Source organism: Rhinatrema bivittatum, chromosome 12 (assembly GCF_901001135.1).
Source record: "Rhinatrema bivittatum chromosome 12, aRhiBiv1.1, whole genome shotgun sequence".
NCBI classification, from domain to species: domain Eukaryota; kingdom Metazoa; phylum Chordata; class Amphibia; order Gymnophiona; family Rhinatrematidae; genus Rhinatrema; species Rhinatrema bivittatum.
Genome location: NC_042626.1, coordinates 23,963,632 through 23,986,219, shown reverse-complemented (window position 1 = coordinate 23,986,219; position 22,588 = coordinate 23,963,632). Strand labels below are relative to the sequence as shown.

The following is a 22,588-nucleotide window of genomic DNA, read 5'->3' as shown; positions in this document are numbered from 1 at the left end:
ATGCCTCTGCCAGCTCAGGGAAGCAGCAGCCAGTGAAGTCGGTTTTGTTTTTTGTTTTTTTACCGTGGGGGGGTCTCTTCTCCTGGCAGCGTCCGCAGCGAAATGAAGGCCGGCAGCAGGGGTCTGCCAGGGAAAAAATCAGAAAGATTTGACAGGACTCCTTTCAACCATTTGTCCTGGCAAAGCTGGACCGAGCCCTTGATCTGGCACGGCATGGGGGACAGAAGGGAGACCGGAAATGATGGGGGAGGGGGGGGGTAACGTTCTTGTGCCGAAGAAATAAAACTGGACAGGCTCGTTATAGGTGAGACCTCTTCTGCAGAGTAACTTTATCTTGTGCGGAGCTTTGACGAGCTATGTGCCCCCAGTATAGAGCAAGGGAGCCAGTCACACATCGTAGTAAGGACTCGCCTATAACCTGTGTGCTGACTTCTGTTTCTAGTTCCCTTTCTGGATTAACTTGTCAGCCGCACAGCTCTGTTTCTTGTGAAGAGAGGAGGATAATTCTTGGAAGACCATAGGTTGTCTCAGATTGATGGTGCTTTCGTCTTGTATTTGAAGTCTCCTTTGCCGCTCGCTTGTCTTCCTGCCCTCCGCCCAAGGCGCCGAAGCAAACCGCAGTCCACACCAGAAGGATCTTGGCGTCATCGCAGATAATATACTGAGATCCTCAGCTAAGTGTGCAGTAATGCTAGCCCGGGCTTGGTCCTCGAGGGCCACATATTGATCACGAGTTCAGGATATCCTAACGCATGTGCAAGTCTCTCTTGTTCCCCGATATTCAGCGCCACATAGCCGGATAAATTTGGACTTCTCCGATTAATTGGCATTGTTTGAATATTCAGTCATGCTGGCAGCCGCCACTTGACCAGATAACTATTATCCAGATAAATGGTTATCCGGCTAAGAGGCTGGTGGGACAGGGGCGTTCCAGGGCATGCCTACTTCTCTGGCTAACTTATAAGTGGTGATACTCAGACTTATCTGGCTAAGTTAGACCTGTTCATTGAACAGCACCAGCTTAGGGCATATGATGCCCTGGTCGAAAATAATCTCCCCACTGATTCTGTTATGGTTTTGATGAAGTTGTGAACCCCGGTCTGAGCTAAGAGATGTCTCCGCACAGGGTGGAGCCCCGTGGAACTCACCATCAGTGGGCGTGGTCTCAGCAACATAGGACACAGCAGTGAGAGACTTTATTAGGGAAAAAATATAGTACATAAACCGAGGAGCGGAAAATGTAATAAACACAGTCTTTGAGCAAATACAGTAGTCAAGATGATGATGTAGATACCAAGCTCTGGTAGTGGCCCACAGCGCAGGGTACACCAGGAGATTCCTGCAGGTCGTAGATTCTGTATAGATGGAGCAATATCTTGAGGCACAGGATGAGTAGCGTAGTCAGACTGAAGAACAGTAGTGGCCCGAGAATCGGGGTACGCCGTGGAATCTTCAGTGATGTTGATAGAAGCTGGAGAATGTACTCACACAAGGAAGTCCCAGTAGAGATACCTGAGGAGCGGGTCAGGAAGTCCTAGGCAGGAGGGCCCTCTGAGGAGCGGATAGCCAAGACGCAGAAGAGCCCCCGAGGAGCGGGTACTCAGAGCGTCCGAATACCAGGAGGAGAGTCTGGAACAGAAGATCCAAGTTACAGCAGATTTAACAAGAGAGAGAACTCCTTGCTAACTCGTCTTAGCAATGGGCCAGTTAGTATTAGTATACTAACGGTGCTGATGTCATCAGGAGGGGACGCCCCCGAGGTTCCCACCATGATGTATACATAAGGAGGCCCTGCGCGCGCACATGCGCGCCTAGGTGATGCCGGATGTAAGATGGTGGTTGGCAGCGCCCACGCTGTCCCGGGGACGCCGGGGAAGTCGGCGTTGGTTGGCGGAGGCTGCCATTCTCCCAATGACTGACGGTGCAGGGATAAAAGAGGTGAGCATGAGAGGTCGCAGCCGTCTGCGACCGGCGGGCACAACAGATTCTTCAGCATAACAGGGATGCCAGAGTCACCCAGGGCGCCTCCTTAGGTTATGATGCCCCGGGCGACCACCCAGCATGCCTTACCAAAAGGCTGGCATTGTATTGAGGGGGCCTAAGTTAGCTAGATAAACGTATCCAGCTGTGTCCTGTATAAACATTAGGGGTATCCTAAAAACCAAACTAGTTTGTGGACCTTGGACTGGAGTTGGAAAGCTCTGTCTATGCATGGACCTATACTGCAACCATACCATGAATACTGTGTGCAGTTCTAAGAGTTTCCCCATCTCAGGAAAGTTTGAGCAGAACTAGAAAAGGTATAGAGAAGGGCAACACAAATAATAATAAATGGGATAGAATGACTCCCTTAGGGCTCCTCAGCTTCACGAAGAGGGGATATGATAAAGATGTATAAAAGTGCAGAACAAGTTAATAAGGAACAGTTATTTACCCTTTCGAATAGTATTAGGACTAGGCCACACTCCATGAAACTAACTGGTAGCAGATTTAAAACATGTTTAAAAGTTTGATTTTTAGTCAGTGCACAGTTAAGCTGTAGAATTCATTTCCAGAGAATGAAGTCAAGGCTGGTAATGAAGCTGGAGTGAAAGAAAAGGTGATTTGGAAAAGTTTCTGGAGGACAGGGCAATTAACAACTAGACTTGGGAGTGGGGAATGCTACCTCTTGCTTTCATGAGATGGATCTTGCCATTAGGGTCCGTTGAGGACTTTTTCCAAGTGACCTGGATTGGCCACTGTTGGAGACAAGATGCTGAGCTCAAAGAACTATTAGTCTGGTCCTCTATGGCCAAGGTGTCAAACTGCAATCCTTGAGGGCTGGGAACAAGTTTGCATTTCAGGATATCTCTAATGACTATGCATGAAGTATAAGAACATAAGATATGCCATACTGGGTCAGACCAAGCATCCTGTGTCCAACAGTGGTCCATCCAAGTCACAAGTACCCGGCAAGCGCCCAAACATTAAATACATCCCAAGCTACTATTCCTTATTGATTAATAGCAGTTTATGGACTTCTCTAGGAATTTATCCAAACCTTTTTTAAATCCAGTTACACTAACTGCTGTAATCACATCCTCTGGCAATGAATTCCAGTTGAGGCAGTGCATGTAAATATATCTTATACATATCCATTAGGGATATCCTGAAAACCAGACTGGTTTGCGGCCCTCAAGGATTGTACCTTGACACTCCTGCACTGTGGCATTTCTTGTGTCCCTAAAAACTGACAAATTTATTATATGAATCCAACCACCAGGATTGTGTTCATATTGTGCAGATAGAAAAGTTGGATGTTTTGGGGATGAGTTTTTTTTGTCTTTTGATAAGAGTTTATGGACCAGCTGACAGTTGGCAACCATGATCTCTATTCCTTGATGGATACGCTTGCGGCATTTGACCAAACAGCCAACAGGAATTTAGCATTCAGGGCTGAGTTCTGGGATCCCTCATTCAGTTCCTGCTACTGAACAAGTGACCTGCCACTGTCTATTATAGTCTGTAGGGTGAGCAACTTCCCAAAACCCTTTGGAATGAGGAGCCATGTGGTAGGAAGAGGAACTGTGTTCACTCTTTTGTAGGACAGTGTCCAACAATATCCATTTTATACCTGAAAGGGGCCTGTCCCTCCTGATGCTGGTCCATTACTTGCTCTATAGATCTACACTGTTCTGATTTGCAATGACAGCAATTATCAGGTCGCACCATGAGTGACCTCTGCCATCACACCCTCGCAGAAAGGGTCTGGCTGAGAAATCCGTGGTCGTTAAGATGTGACTTCCTGTTCTCGGATCACCTTCCTCAGCTAAGGATAGCAGCATTTACTTTCAATCAATGTCCATTTGTCCAGTTTTGATGATTGGCTGGCTATAGGGCTACAGCTCATCAGAGTGTCAACAACACTCCAGGCTCTAGATAAGGATAGCAGTTAAGGATGTGCACTCCAAATTCTTTTGTATTCATTTTGTTTTTTTGTTTTTAGGAGATTATTTTTTATTTATTTTTCATTTTTGGGAGTTTACATTTTTTAAATTTTTCATGGGTTTTTGTTTTTTTTTCATTTTTGGAAAATAATGTGCACTATTTCCCAAAAACAAAAAAAACTGACCAAATGTTTTGTTTGGTTTTTTTTACTGTTTGGTTAATTTGAAATGAAACAAAAACAGGTTCATTTGTCACATTTTACACTTTTGTTTCAAATGAATGCACATCCCTAATGGCGGCTAGCTATTTATTTATTTATTTATTTCCTGGCATTTCTTACCCGCCCTTCCAATTCAGTCCACTGACTCTTCTCGTGCCAGGCAAGACTTAGGTATCAGGGAATAAGGGGAAGAAAAGAATGTGAACTAGGAATTGTGAGGGACAGAGAGGGGAAGAAAAGAGCAAAGTCCCCCCTTACAGGTAGAGACTCTACTGCCCTATCGGCAGGCTTGCATTTACCCCGATGGATTTTGAGAAAGCATAACTCTGCAATGTTGTGGGGTCCCGGGCAATTGCTCTTCTTGCCGTCCCCTAATGCTGGCCCGGTATAGTGATTTTGCATTCACTAGCCCCTCCGCTCTATATAATATTGGTAATAATGCGTTTTGCACTCCCACAGGTGGTTTGTTATCTTTGTCACTACCCATTCCAGTTTTGTTCCCTCAGTTTCATCACATCTGCAGGAATAGTAAATCCTTTTCAACACTTCATTTCTCAGCTACGGGCTCTCAGAATTAAGTGTCCAATCAGAGTTAATTCGTTACCGGTGCATTGCCCCGTTATGAGCTCTTTTAATATTTAACCTGCATCTGATATGTGCTTCCAGTTCCTGCCTCATTTGGTATTAATTAAATGCACCAATTATTATTCCAGCAGCTTCTGTGTTCATTACTCCCCCTACAATTTTGTGCCATTAGCAAATTTAACTAATTTTACAATTGTGTTTTTCTGTTTAATGTATTCCAAGAAAGCGGGTGCAGGGGAGGAAAGGTGACAGAGGGACGGGTTGGTGCATCCTGCAAGGAACCTGGGGCCATTTAAATTTGTGCTTGATAAAATAGCACTACAAGAGGATTTTAATCAATCTGTTGCATGCCCATCTCTGCAAAGAAAAAAAATCCCCACAATTAAATAAACCAATCTGTTTGCAAGATGCAACGGCTCCCAGCGGAGGTGGTGGAGACAAAAACAGTGACCGAATTCAAGAATGCCCGGGATAAGCACAGGGCATCCCTACTGGCAAGGAAGGGAGGGGAATGCCAGAGATCGACGGGGATCTATGGCACTGGACAGATGAGAGATGGACCTTTACAGGCCCTGTCTGCCACTGTAGTCTTTGTTTCTATGTTTACTCTCGCTACAGCCAGCGAAGTCACTGATTTAGTAGCAGAGAAGAAACACGACAAGGGGGGGGAAGTATTTTAAGATGCACACGGTGGAGCACCTGAGAACTAGCAGTTGCAGCAGCCTCTGTCCTTGCTCTTTGCCGAGGTCCGGGCAGGACTGGGGCTTCCATTGGGCAAACTAGACAGTTGCCTAGAACACCAACATTTTTGGGGCAGCAAATTACAGCTAGTGTGAAGCCCAGGCGGGTGCTGTGCCAGAGCCAATACCACTAGCAGCAGTGGAGCCACTGCTGCTAGTAGGACGGAGCGGCTGCGCTGGAGCCACTGTTGCCAGTAGGACGGAGCGGCTGCGCTGGAGCCACTGCTGCCAGTAGGACGGAGTGGCTGCGCTGGAGCCACTGCTGCCAGTAGGACGGAACGGCTGCGCTGGAGCCACTGCTGCCAGTAGGAGGGAGTGGCTGCGCTGGAGCCACTGCTGCCAGTAGGAGGGAGCGGCTGCGCTGGAGCCACTGCTGCCAGTAGGAGGGAGCGGCTGCGCTGGAGCCACTGTTGCCAGTAGGACGGAGCGGCTGCGCTGGAGCCACTGCTGCCAGTAGGACGGAGTGGCTGCGCTGGAGCCACTGCTGCCAGTAGGACGGAACGGCTGCGCTGGAGCCACTGCTGCCAGTAGGACGGAGCGGCTGCGCTGGAACGTCTGCCAATAGCGAGGAGGTGCATGGCCAAAGGTTTGCCTAGGGCTCCAAATACTCTTGTACTGGCCCTGGTTCCAGGTCTGTCCTGTTCATACCAGGACTCTTGTGAGATTTTGGGTCTTCTGCCATCATCAGGTAACTGGGTTGGCAATTCGCAGTAAATTTACTAAGAGTATAGAAAAAAAATATCTGTAAACATATTTTCATATCAGTTAAAATGCCATGAGCAATGGGGCCTGCCTCCAGTGTCATGGGCTCAGGCTCTAAGAGGATGCAGTACTCAGGTGTTTGAGTTTAAGTCTTGATGCATAAAGGGGTAAACCGGGCACAGTAAATCCAGCTGTGCAAAAATGAAAACAGTAAAACATCTGTCCATTAAAAGGTTAGGCTGTCGGCAAAAAAGAAATCTAGCAACAACAAAAAAAACTACCCCCAAATCATTTGTTTTGAGTTGGCAGCCCTGCATTTTACCCAGGACTCCTGGAACACAACATCCCTGAACCACAGCAGGCCGTTTTCTGCTGCTAACCACCCTCCCCAAACATCTTCAGACAGGATATGGATGAGTGAGGTCCCTTCCTCATCAATAACCAAAAAAATGCAACTTTCAATGCGGCCCAGGGACACAGCCATTTTAGAACATACACGCATATATGCACGCGTGTTATAAAACAGCCTGACCGCTCGCACGTGTGCGCATAATTTTAAGTGCACACGCGCCTATGCGTGCAAATGCCACTTCCATCGCATTAAGTGGGGGCATCTTAAAAGCCACGCATGCTGTCGCCATGGACCTGTTTTCCCAAGTTCGTTCTCAGTTCGTCCAATTAAGAGGGAGGACTTCCAAACCCCTCTAGTTTACTAGCCTCCCTTCCCCCGTTAGCCATGACGTTTGCAACCCTGCTGATCTGCTTAGACTTTTATTTATTTATTTAATATAATTTACACGCCATTGACAGCAGAAGTAAAGTAACGTTGCGGAGGACCCCAGCGCACTCTCAACGCGCGTTAAGTATTTGCGCACAAATTCCGTGGTTAAATCCCAGAACGCCCACATCCCGCCCCCCCCCCCCCCCCCACACACACACACACACACTTTGCCGCTGTGTACACATTTGTGTACACAGCGGCAAATACGCGCCTATCCGGCCGGCTTTTAAAACCCACTCGGTGTGCGCCGGCCCAACATATTCACCCCATCCCCTTATGTCGGCACGCATCGGGCTTTTGAAATTCACCTTTAAAGCAACAAGGGCAATTTTCAAAGCCATTCACCCTGGCAAATCTCCTCTGGCTGGCTGAAAAGAGGGCATTCCTTGGGCAGGAGGAGAGGGGTCTGTGCTCGGGCCAAGGGAGGAAAGCACTGCCCACAGGGGATTTTCAGTCGCATTTACACTTTTTGCCCTAATAGGTGCGAAGCGCATGGACACTTTTAGTGCAAGTGCTTGACCCTAGCTACCTTTTCGAAAGGAAACCACGAGGGAGGTTTTTCTTTAAAAATTAGCCGCAAGGACGCGTGGTAAATGTCTCCGGGTGCCATGAAACTACGGGAGCTATTTCAAAACCGCCCCCTAAAGGACGAACGTTTTAATCCATAGAGAATGGGGTTTGGCACTCACCCTGCCAATGTTGGGACACCTTCAAAGCGGCATGGAGAAAGCAGTTTATTTTACATCTGGGGGAAGGGGAATCTCTCTGGGATTTTCCTTACGGGAGTCTCTGATCCCTGCAAAATGAACTTGCCTCTGGGGGGAGCAGTGATGAATCAGTCTCCTGCAGCAAGGAAAGTCCCTTTCACTCCCAGCTACTTCACAAGGAAAGTTTTGAAGAGGTGCTTCAAATGTTAGCTGTCTATGTGCAGCCACAGGCAGCTCACAAACGCAGTGGGCTCCCCTATTCAGGAACAAGGTGCTCGGACTCAGCCCCTGCTCCTGTTCAACTTTGCCTATCCTCCCCCCCCCCCCCCCCCCCCCCATCTACTCCCCCAATACCAGACCCGCTTCACTACTATAAAGTACTGTGATTACCATGCTAGTCCCACTCAAATACATGGAAATATATGTTAACAAATACTAATTTAATGCATTTCTTGACAGCTTTCAGGAGCTAATATGCCCTTCCTTGCGGCAAAGCAGAATAGGAAAAAGTTATGTTACCAGAAAATATAAGTGAACCATAAAAGGAATTCCAATGATAGTGTGAAGGGGAAAGGGATTTGTTGGGGGGAGGGCTGCCTTGATGAGTGATCAGAAGGTGACAAGCAATATAATATTATGGCTCATGATGAGTTAAGAAACCCATTGAGGTCGGGTTTTTTTTTGGGGGGAACAGCTCTAAAGAGGTTTAATATAAAGGGGAATTCGAGTTTGTCAATAAACACGGGACACAGCTCCCCACCAGCCAGGCTGCCAGCGGCCACACCCACCGTGTAACCACGCGGCAGGGATGGCGAGGATACCCGGATACGGGCTGAGCATCCTGGTGCTGTGGCTAGCGCGGCGCTGCCGGTTAACCTGCTGACCCTCATTCCAGCGATCACGTGACTCCCACTGTAAGTGATTTATGATTTACCAATGCTCGGAGCAATGCACAACATCAAATATTAAAGCAATGCATTACAACGCAATGTAAACATCTTTAAAGTCATTACAACTAGCAAGATAAGGCCAGGGAACAGCGCTGGTTTAAGGGAGGCGGGGGGTTTTGGGGGGGGGGGGGTTCTCCTTGGTTAATTTCTTTCAGAGATAGAGTTAGGCAAATATTCATTTACAGCCTTTCCATCCCAGACTCAGCAGGCAAGGCCAAGCTCCATCCCACCTGTTGCTCATCTGGGAGTCGTCATGCGGAGCTTCCTCCTTCTCAGCTGAGAGACTGTTTTGCTTTTTTTTCAGGAGAGGATCAGTCCTCAGATAATACAAGTGCATTGTTGGGCAATCCTAGACTGTTTGCACAACTTGACTTCAAAATGTCTCATGGTGAATATATATAAAACACCCTATGCAGAAAAGAGAAGGGATTACGATCTTTTATTTCACGATGTAAAACTCCGCGGCTCCCTGTGCAGGAGACAGGGAGAACAGTGGATGACGATAGTTTATAATTCACTAAAACCGAGGGAGCTTGTGCTCCCTTCTCAGACACTGTCACGCTCTTCCCGAAGAGCAAAGGATCCGACAGCAGCTGCTGCCGCTCGCTCACTCCGGAGAAAAGGGCCGACTGGGCCGGCTGCTGGAGCGCCGCCTCTTGCTGGAGCTCTGGGGTTCGACGGGAATCCAAAAGCATTCAAATTAAAATAAAATAAAGCCCACACGGGCCGCGCAGAAGAGGCTGACTTGGACCCGCACTGCCATCTTCTGGCCGCACGTTGGAAGTGACGCCTGCTCTGCTGCGGTTTCCACCCCTCCCCACCGACTCAGCACAGACGGTGTCCGTAGAAAGGGGGCCATGCTGTCTGCCGTTTTAGGCCTGCCCGCTGGGTTATCGCAGGTCCTCCTTGGCCTGGCCTCTTCTCCCTCCACGACTAAGGTCTTTTTTCTGTCTTCCCCAGGGTGGCTCCGTTCTGGATGTCCATCATCCTTGCTGTGATAAATAAATAAATAAATATATATATATATATATATATATATATATATATATATATATATATATATATATATATATATATATATATATATATTGTCACATTGCTTTTGAGCTTCACGTCATGACCTAATTTTTTTAGAATTTGAAAATATGTTGGCTTATTTTTCACACTGCTTGTTCATGTATCTGACTATGCAATCTCCAGTATATATTCAAGTAGATTTGATTGTTGTACCTCCTATAGCATTATGCAAGCTGTTAGGCAGGAAGTAAATCCGAAAAATAAAAAACATAAATTGGCCTTGAGCTTTTCACTCAATGGAAAATGCTACCTGCTGGTACTTTATTGAAGCCTGTTAGATATTTGAATGCTTGTGAGGAATTTGCTTTCATTTGAAACATCATTTTCTATTTTGTTTTGTTCTGGAAACAAAAGCAAAACAAATCAAATTTTGTTTCAACTCCCCTCTCCCCCCCTCCACTGGCACCACCACCAACCGACTAAATGTACCACCAACTATTTTAAAAAGCACACCTCTAGTTTACCTGCTATCTCCGGGGTCTTCACTGGGCAGGAACGATCCCCATCTCAGAGACCTTGGGGATAGATGATGAGCAATGGGACACTGTGATATCAGGCTACAAAATATATAAAAATGACAAAATCGATCAGACTGGTGGTGGGTGATACCATATGTTAAGCAGGATAATAGTTCTGCAGGGAATAAACTACACTCTGGAATATCTAAGGATAGAAATTCCTTGTGTGATGAGAAAGAGTATAGCAATGGGGATATACTTCTGTCCACCTGACCAGGATGGTGAAACAGTCTGCAAAATGCTAACAGAGATTAAATGAAAGCACATATTTAAGCGTTCCCACTCAGAAAAAGGACTTTGGAATCACTGTTGACAATATTTTGATATCCTCAATTTGGTGTGCAGGAGCAATTAACAAAAAAAAAAATAGAATGTTAGGAATTATTTGGAAAGGAACAGAGAATAAAACTGAGAATTTTGAGGTTCTGAAAACAGTCAAAAATCAATCCCTCACCCAGGACTTGTGAATCCGGCCCTTCGCCAATAATTAATGCGACCAGGGGCGGCCTTGCCCACTGCTGATTCAGATTATTAATGACTTTTTGTCAGAGGCCTTAGTTCCCCAGCCACTGAATCATGCTGCAATTTGTCCCTTGTTAAAAATCCATCTTTGGATCCAGATGTCCTGGACAATAAACATCCAGTTTTTATTATCCCTTTTTTTGCCCAACGTCATTGAGGCTGTCGTGTTAACTCAACTGCAGCGTTATCTAGGTGATCTGAATTTCCTGAACCCTTGTCGGTCTGCTTTTAAGGCTGATCATGGTTACAGAAAATTTGCTATTGTCTCTTATGGGCAAGTAGCCCTGTGCCAGAGTCAAAGACCAAGCCTCCATGTTGATTCTGCTGCATTTTTCCTCAGTTTTTTTTCCCTCTGGTTGCTCTTCCCATGGTGACGTGTGCCGGTTGGATGTGGCTTGCGGGACCATATCTTCTCTCGGCCGCCACAGCCACACTGGCTGCCAGTTGCCATCAGAGCCCAATCCAAGGCCTTATGTTTAATTGTTAAGGCCGCTAATGATGGGTGCCCTGCTTACCTCGGCGACCAACTCCATTGGGCCATCTCAGCTGGGCCTCAGAGATCTCAGCAGGATGGGATGTTAGTTGTCCCTTCTTAACGTGGTGCGAGATCCGCAGTGCCCTGCGGTAGAGCCTTTTCCGTTCTGTGGAAGAGTCTCTCAGAGTCGATTACGCTGTTAAGAGTTCTTGCCCTCCGAAAGTCGTTACAAAGTTTGACTTTAAACAAGCTCACGGTCCTCGCTGAGGTGGGCTGGTATAGTCAGGAACAAATCCTTCCTTTCTGTGTGCAGTTCTTCCGTTCGGGAGCTGTCATTTTTGGAAGTAGAACAGAGTTCTGTTCTTCACTGACAGGAAATTTGCTGTTTAGTGACAGCAGAGGGTACATTCTGAAACAAAAGGGAAAAAAAAACCCAACAACAACAACAAATTCCATTTTGAAGCAATGTGAAATGAAGCAGAGTGTTTCACTGTATTTTTCATGTCATTTTAATGCAAATTCACACCCCTAAGCAGAAGCAGAAAAGGTAGAAGGGAAGGCAAGCAAACACCATAAAGGGCAAATAAACTGCTCCCTTATGAAAGAAGGCCGGATAGGTCCGGGCTGGTCAGCCTGGCCGGGAAGGGGATATGAGAGAGGTTTACAAAATCATCAGCATTGCGGAGCAAGTTAATAGGGATCCGCTATTTGGTCTTTCTGGTAAATGCGAAGACTCTCTATGAAACTAACTGGTAGAGGATTTTTTTCAGTCCTTGTGAATTTGTGGCTGGTGGATGGTTAATAGCATGGTCTGGGTTTCGAAACGGTTTGGACACGTTCCAGGAGGGGACTGGTCCATTAACAGCTGTTAGACGGATAGACTTTGGAGATCACCAGCTCCTACCTTTTGGGAGGGAGCGACAGGGACGGGATCTCCCCGTTGAGATGTGCTGGGTACCGCCAAGTGACCAGGATTGCCCACTGTCGGAAGCAGGATACTGGGCCCGCCGGACCATTGGTCTGCATCTCTTACGTTCATAACTGACTTGAAAAAACACAAGGAAGTGAAGGCTGATGGGTAATGCCATCACTGTGGCTCCTGCAAGGGACATGGACTATTGCCGTAGGAGAGGTGGTGGTCACCCTAATTGTGTATTTTTGCTTGGTTTATGTGTTTGTGTCTGGTATTTTTTTTTATTAGACGACGTTTTATGTTGTAGTACCTGCTGACCATTCTTATACTGTAATTTTATATTGTATATTTATAGTACAATTAAGCTTTGTGGTAGCTCACCTTGAGCAGCCATTGAAAAAGCGAGTAATAAATATCAAAGCAGAAGGCATCTGCGCATGCTTGGAGGGTTGCCCGGCCCAGGCTGGACTTCTACGGCCTCCTCTTTCTGTGCAAGGCCAGAATATATAGTGTCAATTGGAGCCCGTAGGACCCCCTCCCTCCCAGGCATGGACCTGAAGCCACCAGACAAGCAATCGGTATTATCTGGTGAGATGCTGACGTGCTGAACTGTGGGTCCCAGGCATCCTCCAGTACCGCCAGAAGAGGCAGAGGCAGAAAGCTGCCTCCAGGGTAACATCAGCAGTGAACTGGAGGTGTTTGTTTTTACTTAACATGAAGAGGGAGCCGGGAACTCTGCGGCAGGCTGCCCCACAGGAGCTGGGCATGAAGGAAGCTGCTTTAACAGATCAGTGGGTTTGATACTCACAGCTGCCAGGAGGTGCCTGCTAGCCACGTAGCCAGTGCCGTTCAGCTGACATTGTTTAAAATGTGCGTTTCTGCATGCATGCACAGATCGCTGAGCTGAAGTATCTGCAGGAGTGTGGGAGGATCTCAGCTTGCATGTGCTGCGCTTGCCCAGACCATCTCAATTCAGTAAAACTATACAGAGCGTCTCTCTCTCTCTCTCTCTCTCTGTGTATACGGTAGAGCACCTTTTATCCACAGAAATATATAGGACACAATTCTAAAACTCTGAAAGATTTGCACCGAGTGCAGGGGGGATTCCATTTTAGACCACTGAATGGAGGTGCAATTTGTGACTGCGCGCTGGGAAAACTCCGGTGGGCGTCACGAGAGCTCTTGGCGTGTCACTCGTTTCACGAGGCTGTGTTAGCGCTAAACGCCCTCCCTGGCTCAGCTACTGGGAAAGCTGCAGTGAGTGCCGTAGGACTGCAGCGTGGTGGTTGCTTGGAATACACTAGGAGAGCGAAGGTCTGCGGACTTTTGAGGCTTAATTTCTTTCTGCTCATCATCCCGCTGCTGAGCTCTGTTGTAGAAGTCTTTGGCGTGAATTCCAGCCTTGCTGGGACTCCGTCAGGCACATCTACAGTACGGTACCCGAATGTCATCCGCTGGAAAGCGAAATATAAATCAAATGAATAATAAATAGCACATACCATATATTTAGGGCTTCTGATTGTAGATTTATTTTCCAGCTAATTAGGGGGTTTTTTCGGGGCACCAAAAATCAGTGTTTATCGCTGTACAGGTCGCAGTGCGGGTACAATATTGTTGGGTCCCTTTACTGGTTGAATCAAATACCAATATTTGTGCAGCTGAGGGGTCGTTAGCATGGGAAAAGCAGCGGGTGGAGGGTAAGCAAAGGCCGGGTGAGAGAGTACCCGACAAAGTGGTGTCTTTCTGGTGTCTGTTTTATTATTTTTTGCATCAGGTATTTTTTTTTTTTTTTATCAGGGCTTACCGGTTAAAACCTAAAATCAGAAGCCCTAAATATATTCTTCCTGGGGTTTAATACCCTTCCATGCTTTAAAATGTCTCAGACCTCCAGTCTTCACAATGCTCGCTCTTCAATGGGAGCTGGATTTTTTCAGACATTTTCTAGCACCTGTAATTGCCATATCAAGAAATAAAAATGACTTAAATTGCGTGACAAATTGAACACAGAAATTCTGTCTAATGATCTGAATTTTCTTGGGAAATGCAAGCACATCGAGTGATTTACCCACCTTGCCAAATTAGTGACTGCCAGCGCTCTCCTCCCAGCCCTACCACTGGCAACCTGCCCCCTCCGCTGGAGTGAATTGTCCATGCTAGGAGGCCCCCATCCCCAGATGGCAGGTAGCTGTCCCAGGAAGAGCAGGTGCTGACTTCAGTATTTACATTTTAGGCTTGCAAAGCTGCCGTTCTTCTTTGCTGGCGAGTTGGAGATTTTACACGGTGGCAGCGTTTGGGTGAAGGATTCTGAGTCTCCTGGGCAGCTGCCCTCTGCAGGGCTGGATAATTTGCAATCACTGGAATCGTGGATAATTGTTTACTACAATCTGACTCTTATCTGTATTTCTGCTTTTGTGCCGTTTCTCCTTTTTTTCTCATGTTTTGAATATTAAAAAGAACTTTCTTTATGTCAAAGTGTTACTATGTATAAAGGTGAATTTTAAAAGCCATATGCACGCCAGAACCAAGAGATGGGCTTGCATCTAGCACGTGTGCATGTCCACCTGATTTTCCAAAGCACGCACATGAGCGCACGAGTACCGATGCACGAATATCTCGCACGGGGGCAGGGACAAAAGAGATGCGCGCATGTAGCCTCGCGCCTGGCTGCTCATCCAGGTCCATTTCAGCACAACTTTATTTCTGCTGGAAATGAAGTTTAAGTCAGAATTAAACAATTTCTAGCCACATACGAACTGGGGGGGGGGGGGGGGGGGGGGGGGGGAGTGCAGGCTACAGAACCAGGGGGGCCTTGAGGACCTAGCTATGGACTGGGCAAACTGGTGAAACTGGTCATGGCCTGGATGCACGCCTGTTATAAATTTCCCTCACTTTTGCGTCCCATAACCGATATTTCCCTGCCGTGCCCGTACACTCTTAAATTTAACAGCACACATACACCCGCCTGACCTGTTTTATAACGCGCGCCCGTACTCGTGCACACAATATAACATTTCAGCGCGCCTGGCCGCGCACCCATATACATGTGTGGTTGGGTGCCCAGTGCCCATTTTTAGTTTCCGTCATAATGTGCATCCTTTTCTCTTTTACTCCGTCATTCCCAGTACAAATCCAACACACATACTATTGTGTGACTAAGCCCACTGGTGCATTAGAAAAAATGCTTTTAGCAAAATGACCACAGCTTTCAGCGTGCCGTTAACCTAATTTTCTACCTGTCTAGGAAAGTGGATCAGGCCACAACCCTTTTATTCTAAGTGAAGATTTTAACAGGAACACCGTGAACTGGAAGGCAAGGGGAGAGGATTTGCAAAATCCAAACTTGGTCCCATACTGCCTGTACAAACCACTAGAACGAATTAAAACACCTATGATACCTAGAAATCTATGCACTGTAGATTTGAAATGAACTTTTATGCATCAACAGCCATTTCTAACAAGAGCCAATTAAAAAAAAAGATTTATGGTGCACTCATATCCAGGATAAGCAGCTCACGATCTGTTATTTCCCCAGGTTCTAATCACTGATCCCCAAAATGTCAAACTAAGTTTTTCTTCTTACACATAAAAACAATTAATTAATGTAAAAATACTCCTCACTTTTCTCTGTGTCTCCAATATCGACTTTCCGTCATCAGCTTTACAGCACTGCTGCACCCAGGTAGGGTTATCATTTAGCTCCACGTGTATGGGGAGAGGCCGAGCGAGCCCTGGTTGTCCACCTATTTGCATGTAGGGTCTGTAGTTTCAGTGTTTTGAGAGACAGGATCTACAGGTCCCTGCATGCAGGGCCACTGCAAGAGTGGGGCCACCCCATAGGCAGACCTTCATGTCTGTGGCTCCTTCCCCAGCACAGTGATCCCTCCTCCCGGTGATGGCCTGTGCTCCCCTCTTTGCTGGGAGCGCTGTGCTTGGTGCCACCCTCCCTTAACCATGAGTTCAGTTTAGAGGTGGTTTTCTTTCAGGACCCTCTAAAACCACTGACCCACTTTCAACAGATGGCAATAAGCTGTAATGCGATCTGGAAAGGGAGTTTGCAGCTCTGGGGAAGCTTGGATGTAGGTCCCTAAGAATTTGACTCGCAACTAGAAGAAAATCCACCCCTTGGCTGGCCCTGGTTATATTTTTCTCTTCTCTATTCTTGTTCCCCAGCTCCTTCCAGAACTGAGATCTGTCACGGTGAAGTGAGCCATTTTCCTGTTGTTCCCAGAGCGTGTGCCTGTGGCAGGCAGGACCTACACAGGTAAGGCAGGCTCTTAAAATACTACCTTGCGTTGTACATTTTGTGACCTTTCTGTTGGGCCAGGGGGCAGGCTGGATCGATAATGGCCTTTTTTTTTTTTTTTTTAATTATTACTCATTTCACATTGAGAAAAGATGATAGCATAATATAGTTTAACTTTCTTCATTTCAAAAGAAAAAAAAATCTGTAAGGAAAGCAGAGAGCCCTAGAAAGATGCCCTAGAAAACCTACAGGACTGCCACCTGGTCACACGCTCTGACGTTCTTCCAAGTCAGCCTGACTCGCCTACTGTGAAACAGCAGAGACTCTGTAGAAGGGCTGCGTCTTTCTTTGTCACACATCCACCATGAAACAGCAGTGGGGTTTTTGTAGAAAGGGCCGAGTGGCCCGTAACATGTCCGCCATAGACTAGTAGTGACTGAATAAGGGTTGAGTGTTGCCGACAACTTCCTGGAAAGGAAGGTGGATGTGCCTGTAACATAGTGTAGACGCCATGCAACAGCAAGTTTTTTTGCTCAACGCTTGGATGCCCCTATGGCACATTTCAGAGAGAGCGGCAGACTTAGTAGAAAGGTGAAGTGTTCTGTGGCAGGGCTTGCAAGGTCTTGGCAGAATCGTTCCGTGTTCATGTAAATGATGAGGTTGCGAGGGCTATGCAAAACAGAGGGATGCCAGTCTGCTCCTCCAGGGCCGCAAACCGCCGTGGTTTGCGTGATTGCCAGCACGAATATTCATCAGGCATATTTGCATATGTTTCGTGTGAGAACCGGCTTATATTTTGCACAGCTCGGTTATCCGGAAAGCCAGAACTTGGGCACGCATTGCTGGTGCCTCGTGAGGTTGCGGTGAATGTGTAGGGGGGCTCTTTGAAGCCCGGGGTGGCTGGCTGGGAGAGGTCTGAGCTGGTGAGAAACTTGTTAGAAATAATTGTTCTTTGCAAAGAATTCGCCTAGAAGTAAATATTTAATAGAGGAGGACACCGCTGACCTTATGAAAAATAAATCGACTGTGGACACGGGACCTTATTACACTTTAATTTCAGAGGTTCATCTGCAATTGCAGACCCTGCCAACCAGCAAATCTTCCCATGCTGAGCCTCCCTCCCCCTTCCTGCTGGCTTCTAATGCAACTGCAAATTAAGTAAGACAGCAAGAACCAACACACGGGAGAGCGGGGGCTGCACGGCGCTCGGCAGCTGCCGTCCTGCAGGGGTTAGCTCTAGCCCCGTGGCTGGGGGAGACCACGTTTCTTCTTGACTGGGTACCCCCCCTTCTCTCCAAGGGCATTCCCGGGTTGAGGAATGTCCCCCACATAAAGCAAATGAGTGGCCCTTTGCGGCACCCACTGCTGAGGTCCTCTGGGTGGCCCTGCAGTAAGTAAAGCATGTGGTGCACTGGTAATGGTTGTGTCTTTTCACACTGGGCTACTGCTGAGTGGCAATAGAATACAAGGTGCAGGATGTGTTGCTTTTGGGAGCTGCTATCCTCTGGCAGTTAGCCAGCCACATGGAGGACTCTCCCCAAGTCACTTTAGCGGGTAAACTGCATCTATGAACCGCGGTAGGTTGCAGGCTAGTTGCACACTGGAGCTCTGCATTACAGAAGAGATTTTTATCACCGGAGGACCCCGCTAAAAATGAAATACCAACCTTTTGTCCTTCTAATCAAAGCACTCAGTGTCTTAATAAAATCCGCCTCTCACCTGGGGCCATCTCCCCTAACCCACCTCAGTAAAGTGCCATGCTGTGTGAATGCTCAGCACTTTGCAGAGGTGGAGAGGGGTAGAAATAGATAGATAGGTTTATTTATTTATTTATCCAACACTACACTAAAGAAGATGGAGACGGCATGGTGGGGGGAAGAGGACTTAAGGGGAATGGCATGGAATAAGTGTAGGACCAGCAGCTCAGGCAAATGAAAAGAAAAGAGGAGGCAGGGGCAGAAAACAACAAAAGGACAGACAAAAAGCCACTCAAATGGAACGCGCACCATTCCCAGTGAAAGAAAAAAAAAAAAGAGATTTCCCTGAGAATCAATTTAGCAAAAGGAAGAGAAAGGTTAGCGAGATTAGATAATAGAAGGAAGAATAAAAAAAAAAAAAAAGCAGAAGAGAGGATGGGAACCAGCATTAGAGCTGTTCGGAACGAGAGAGAAGGCGCCGGCCATGAGGCGAGATCAGATATGAAATAGCAAAGGGCGAGGATGAAGCGGAGAATAGATAAGAGGGCAGACGTACCTGACGATCATGGCACAAAGAGCGCAGAGCTCGTGGGCTGTTTCTCTAAAATAAATATTGTCTGTCTGCAGAGCCGGGACAAGGCGCCCACCTCGGTTGCATCACGCCCAAAGGGTGCAAACAGTGACAATTCCGACTTTTATGTGTTGCTTTGATTTTAATAATATTATGACAACAGATGATGTCTCACCCTGGGGCATCAATTATGTGATGCATCGGTTCACAGACCCTAAAAATGTATACTTTCATGGGGGCGGGGGATGTAATTTTCAAACCATAAGAACATAAGATTTGCCCTCCTGGATCAGACTAAAGGTCCATCCAGCACAGTACCCTGTTTCCAACAGTCGCCAATACAGGTCACAAGTACCTGGCAGGATCCCAAAAGGACAACAGATAAGCAGTGAATTTCCCCAAGTCCACCTTAATAATGGTTTATGGACTTTTCCTCAAAGAACTTGTCTAAAGTTTTTTAAACCAACTACACTAACAGCTTTCACCACATCCTCTGGCAATGAATTCCAGAGTTTAATATGTGTTGAGTAAAAAACTATTTTCTCCTATTTGTCTTAATCACCTAGTAACTTCAATGAATGTCCTCTAGTTTTTGTACTTTTTGAAAGAATAAACAACATATTTGAGTTTACCTGTTCCACTCCACTCATTATTTTAAAGACCTCCTTTCATATCTCTGCTCGGCTATCTCTTCTCCGAATTTTATCATTTTGGTCACCCTTCTCAATACGTTTTCTGTTTCTGCTATGTCTTTATTGGGATGTGGTGACCAGAACTGCATACAATAGTCAATGTACAGTTGCACCATGAAGCAATACAGAGGCATTATGATATTCTCTGTTTTATCCTCTGTTCCTTTCCTAATGATTCCTAGCATTCTATTTGCTTTCTTGGCCGCTGCCACACACTAAGCAGAGGATTTCAATGCATTATCCATGATGATGCCTAGATCCTTTACCTGGCTGGTAACTCCCAAATTAGAACCTCGCATTGTGTAGCTATAATTTAGGTTATTCTTCCCTATGTGCATCACTTTTCACTTGTCCATATTAAATGTCATTTGCCATTTGGATGCCCAGTCTCCCAATCTCGCAAGATCCTCTTGCAATTTCTCACAATCCTCTTGTGATTTAATAACTTTGAATAATTTTGTATCATCAGTAAATTTGATCACCTCACTTGTTCCCATATCTAGATTATTTATTTATGAATATGTTAACAAGTAGTGGTCCCAGTACAGATCCCTGGGGCACTCCACTATTCACCTTTCTCCATTGAGAAAATTGACCATTTAGACCTATTTTCTGTTTTCTATCTTTTAACCAGTTCTCAATCCACAACAGAACATTGCAACCTATTCCATGATTTTTTAATTTCCTCAAGAATTTCTCATGAGATACTTTGTCAATTGCTTTCTGAAAATCCAGATATACTATAATCAACGGGCTCACCTTTATCCACATGTTTATTCACACCTTCAAAAAAATGTAGCAAATTAGTGAAGCAAGATTTCTCTTGATAAATCCATTAAACTATGTCTCATTAAACTTAAGTCTATCTATAAGTTCAATAATTTTGTTCTTTAGAATACTTTCATCCATTTTTCCTGGCACTGACATCAGGCTCACCAGTCTGTTGTTTCTTGGATCACCCCGGAACCCTTTTTATATTTTACATTGGCCACCTTCCAATCTTCAGATACCAATTTTAATAATAGTTTATAGATTACAGTTTTACAGGTATGCAATTTCATTTTTCAGTTATTTCAGCACTCTGGGATGTATATCATCTGATCCAGGTGATTTGCTATTCTTTAGTTTTGTCAATTTGCCCATTTACATCTTCCAGGTTCATTAAAATTTGTTTCAGTTCCTCTGAATCATCACCTTTAAATATCACTTCTGGCACAGTATTTGCCTTATATCTTCCTCAGTAAAGACTGAAGCAAATAATTTATTCAATCTCTCTACTATGGCCTTGTCCTCCCTTAGTGCCCCTTTTACCCCCTCGATCATCTAATGGTCCAGTTGACTCCCTCGCAGACCTTTTGCTTCAAATGTACCTGAAAAAGGTTTTACTATGAGTTTTGGCTTCCACGACAAGCTTCTTTTCAAATTCTCTCTTTGCCTTCTTTATCAATGCTTTGCATCTAACTTGTCAATCTTATACTGTTTCCTGTTTTCTTCATTTGGGATCCCTTCTCCATTTTTTGAAGGATGTTCTTTTGGCTAGAATACCCTCTCTCTCACCTCACCTTTTAACTATGCCAGCAATTGTTTGACTTTCATTCCACGTTTTTTAATGTGTGAATTACATCTTGTCTGGGCTTCCGAGATGGTATTTTTAAACAACGTCAATACCTGAAGTAAACTCTTGACCTTTGCAGCTGCTCCTTTCAATATTTTCCCGGCCATTTTTCTCATTTTCTCATAATCTCCCCTTTGAAAGTTAAATGCTGTTGCAGTAGAATTCCTTAGCATCTCCCTCCAGTTATCATGTTAAATGTGATCATGTTATGAACACTATTGCCTAGTGGCCCTAACACCATTATCTCTTCAAACAAATCATGTGCTCTAATAAGGATTAGGTATAAAATAGCTCCTTCACCCCCTTTTTAGTTCATGTACCAGTTTCTCCATGAAGCAGTCATTTATTTCATCTAGAAACTTTACCTCCTTAGCTTGTCCTGATGCAATGTTTACCCATTGAATACTGGAGTAATAGCGGAATATATGTGGCCTAGGGCAGAGAAATACTTGGTCAGGGCTTCTTCTGTCTGACGTACTCTGTTGGTTTATTCCTTTTCATTAGGATTTGCCTCTGCTTAGCTCTGCACTCTCCCACACACTGCTGGCCGGATGTGAAGACAGTGACCCAAGGACTTTGCACAGATTGGTGACTCCTTGGCACAAGGCACTGGGCAAATTGGAACCTTATAGTCAAAACCATGAAGTAGAGATGGGCGAGTCAATTGTGATTCAGTTCTGCTTAGCTCATGCCAGTCCCAGCTCCCATCTGTACACCTAGGCCCACTGTAACTTGGCTCTGATCCAAATCTAAATTCTTTGGGTCCTTTGGATGTTGCCTGTCTCATGCGTTGAACGCAGTTGCCTCAGAATTCCTTCTTTCACTGGGCAGGGAAACTTTTCTCCAAATTTAGGAAGCTTTCTTACTGACTGCAACCATGCAGTAGGCGTGAGAGTGCATGGTTGGCTAGGTGTGGGTTGGGGAGCCTGAAGTTAGACCCAGAAACTTTAATTATAAAGCAGGTGACCGAATGTTCTCTTAACCCTACCAGGGACCCCCAGCCCAGACAAGGGAGGCAGCCCTCGGTTTCCAGCCCAGCAGCACTGTGCATGCCCAAGGCATGATTCGGTGTAATGTATGGCATGAAACAGCCCGGAATTAGCTCTTGATCTTAATTACACACATTACTGATGAGCTCATCAACTTAATCTAATTAGTCTGCAGAGCTCAATTGCCTGTCCTTTTTGCTTAAATAATGTGCTGTGTAAGCCTATTATCTCTTTTGATGAAACCTGTTCACTTACATGATTTGTTGGAAGGGCTAGCAGACCGGTGCCAGTGCGCCATTTGCTGAAGTGGCTCGGGAATGGCTGTGGTGGCTTGTGGTTTGTTTTTTTTGGGGGGGGGGAGGGAAGGAAGGGTAATGGCTTCTTAGAAGCTGAAGCCTATGAAGGTCTTCTAAGGCAAAACCCAAAAGCAGCCAGAACTCTTTCTTTTTTTTTTTTTTTTTTGTGACTCTGTAATTTGTTGTTTTATTTATTGAGACCCCTATGCAGAGCAGCACGAGCCCTCCGTAATTCGGGAAGGACCGGCTCTGGTTTTAAGAGCGGAACCACTTTCACCTCTGTTGCAGTTCCAAGGCGCAGTGGCTGAACATCGCCATAAGTTATAGCCAAACTGATTTATTACACTCTGTAAATAAAGCTTAGTTAG

The 22,588-nt window shown here is 45.9% G+C and overlaps 1 protein-coding gene across 1 annotated transcript in view; it reads left to right on the top strand.

Annotated features, from left to right (window-relative positions):
• Positions 1 to 22,588, top strand: part of LOC115074190 (stabilizer of axonemal microtubules 1-like) — a 261,641-nt gene that overhangs the window by 77,885 nt on the left and 161,168 nt on the right. Inside the window, exon 2 of the mRNA XM_029573438.1 lies at positions 16,288 to 16,378. The gene's annotated coding sequence lies outside the window, so the exon portion shown is untranslated. The remainder of the gene's footprint in view (positions 1 to 16,287; positions 16,379 to 22,588) is intronic.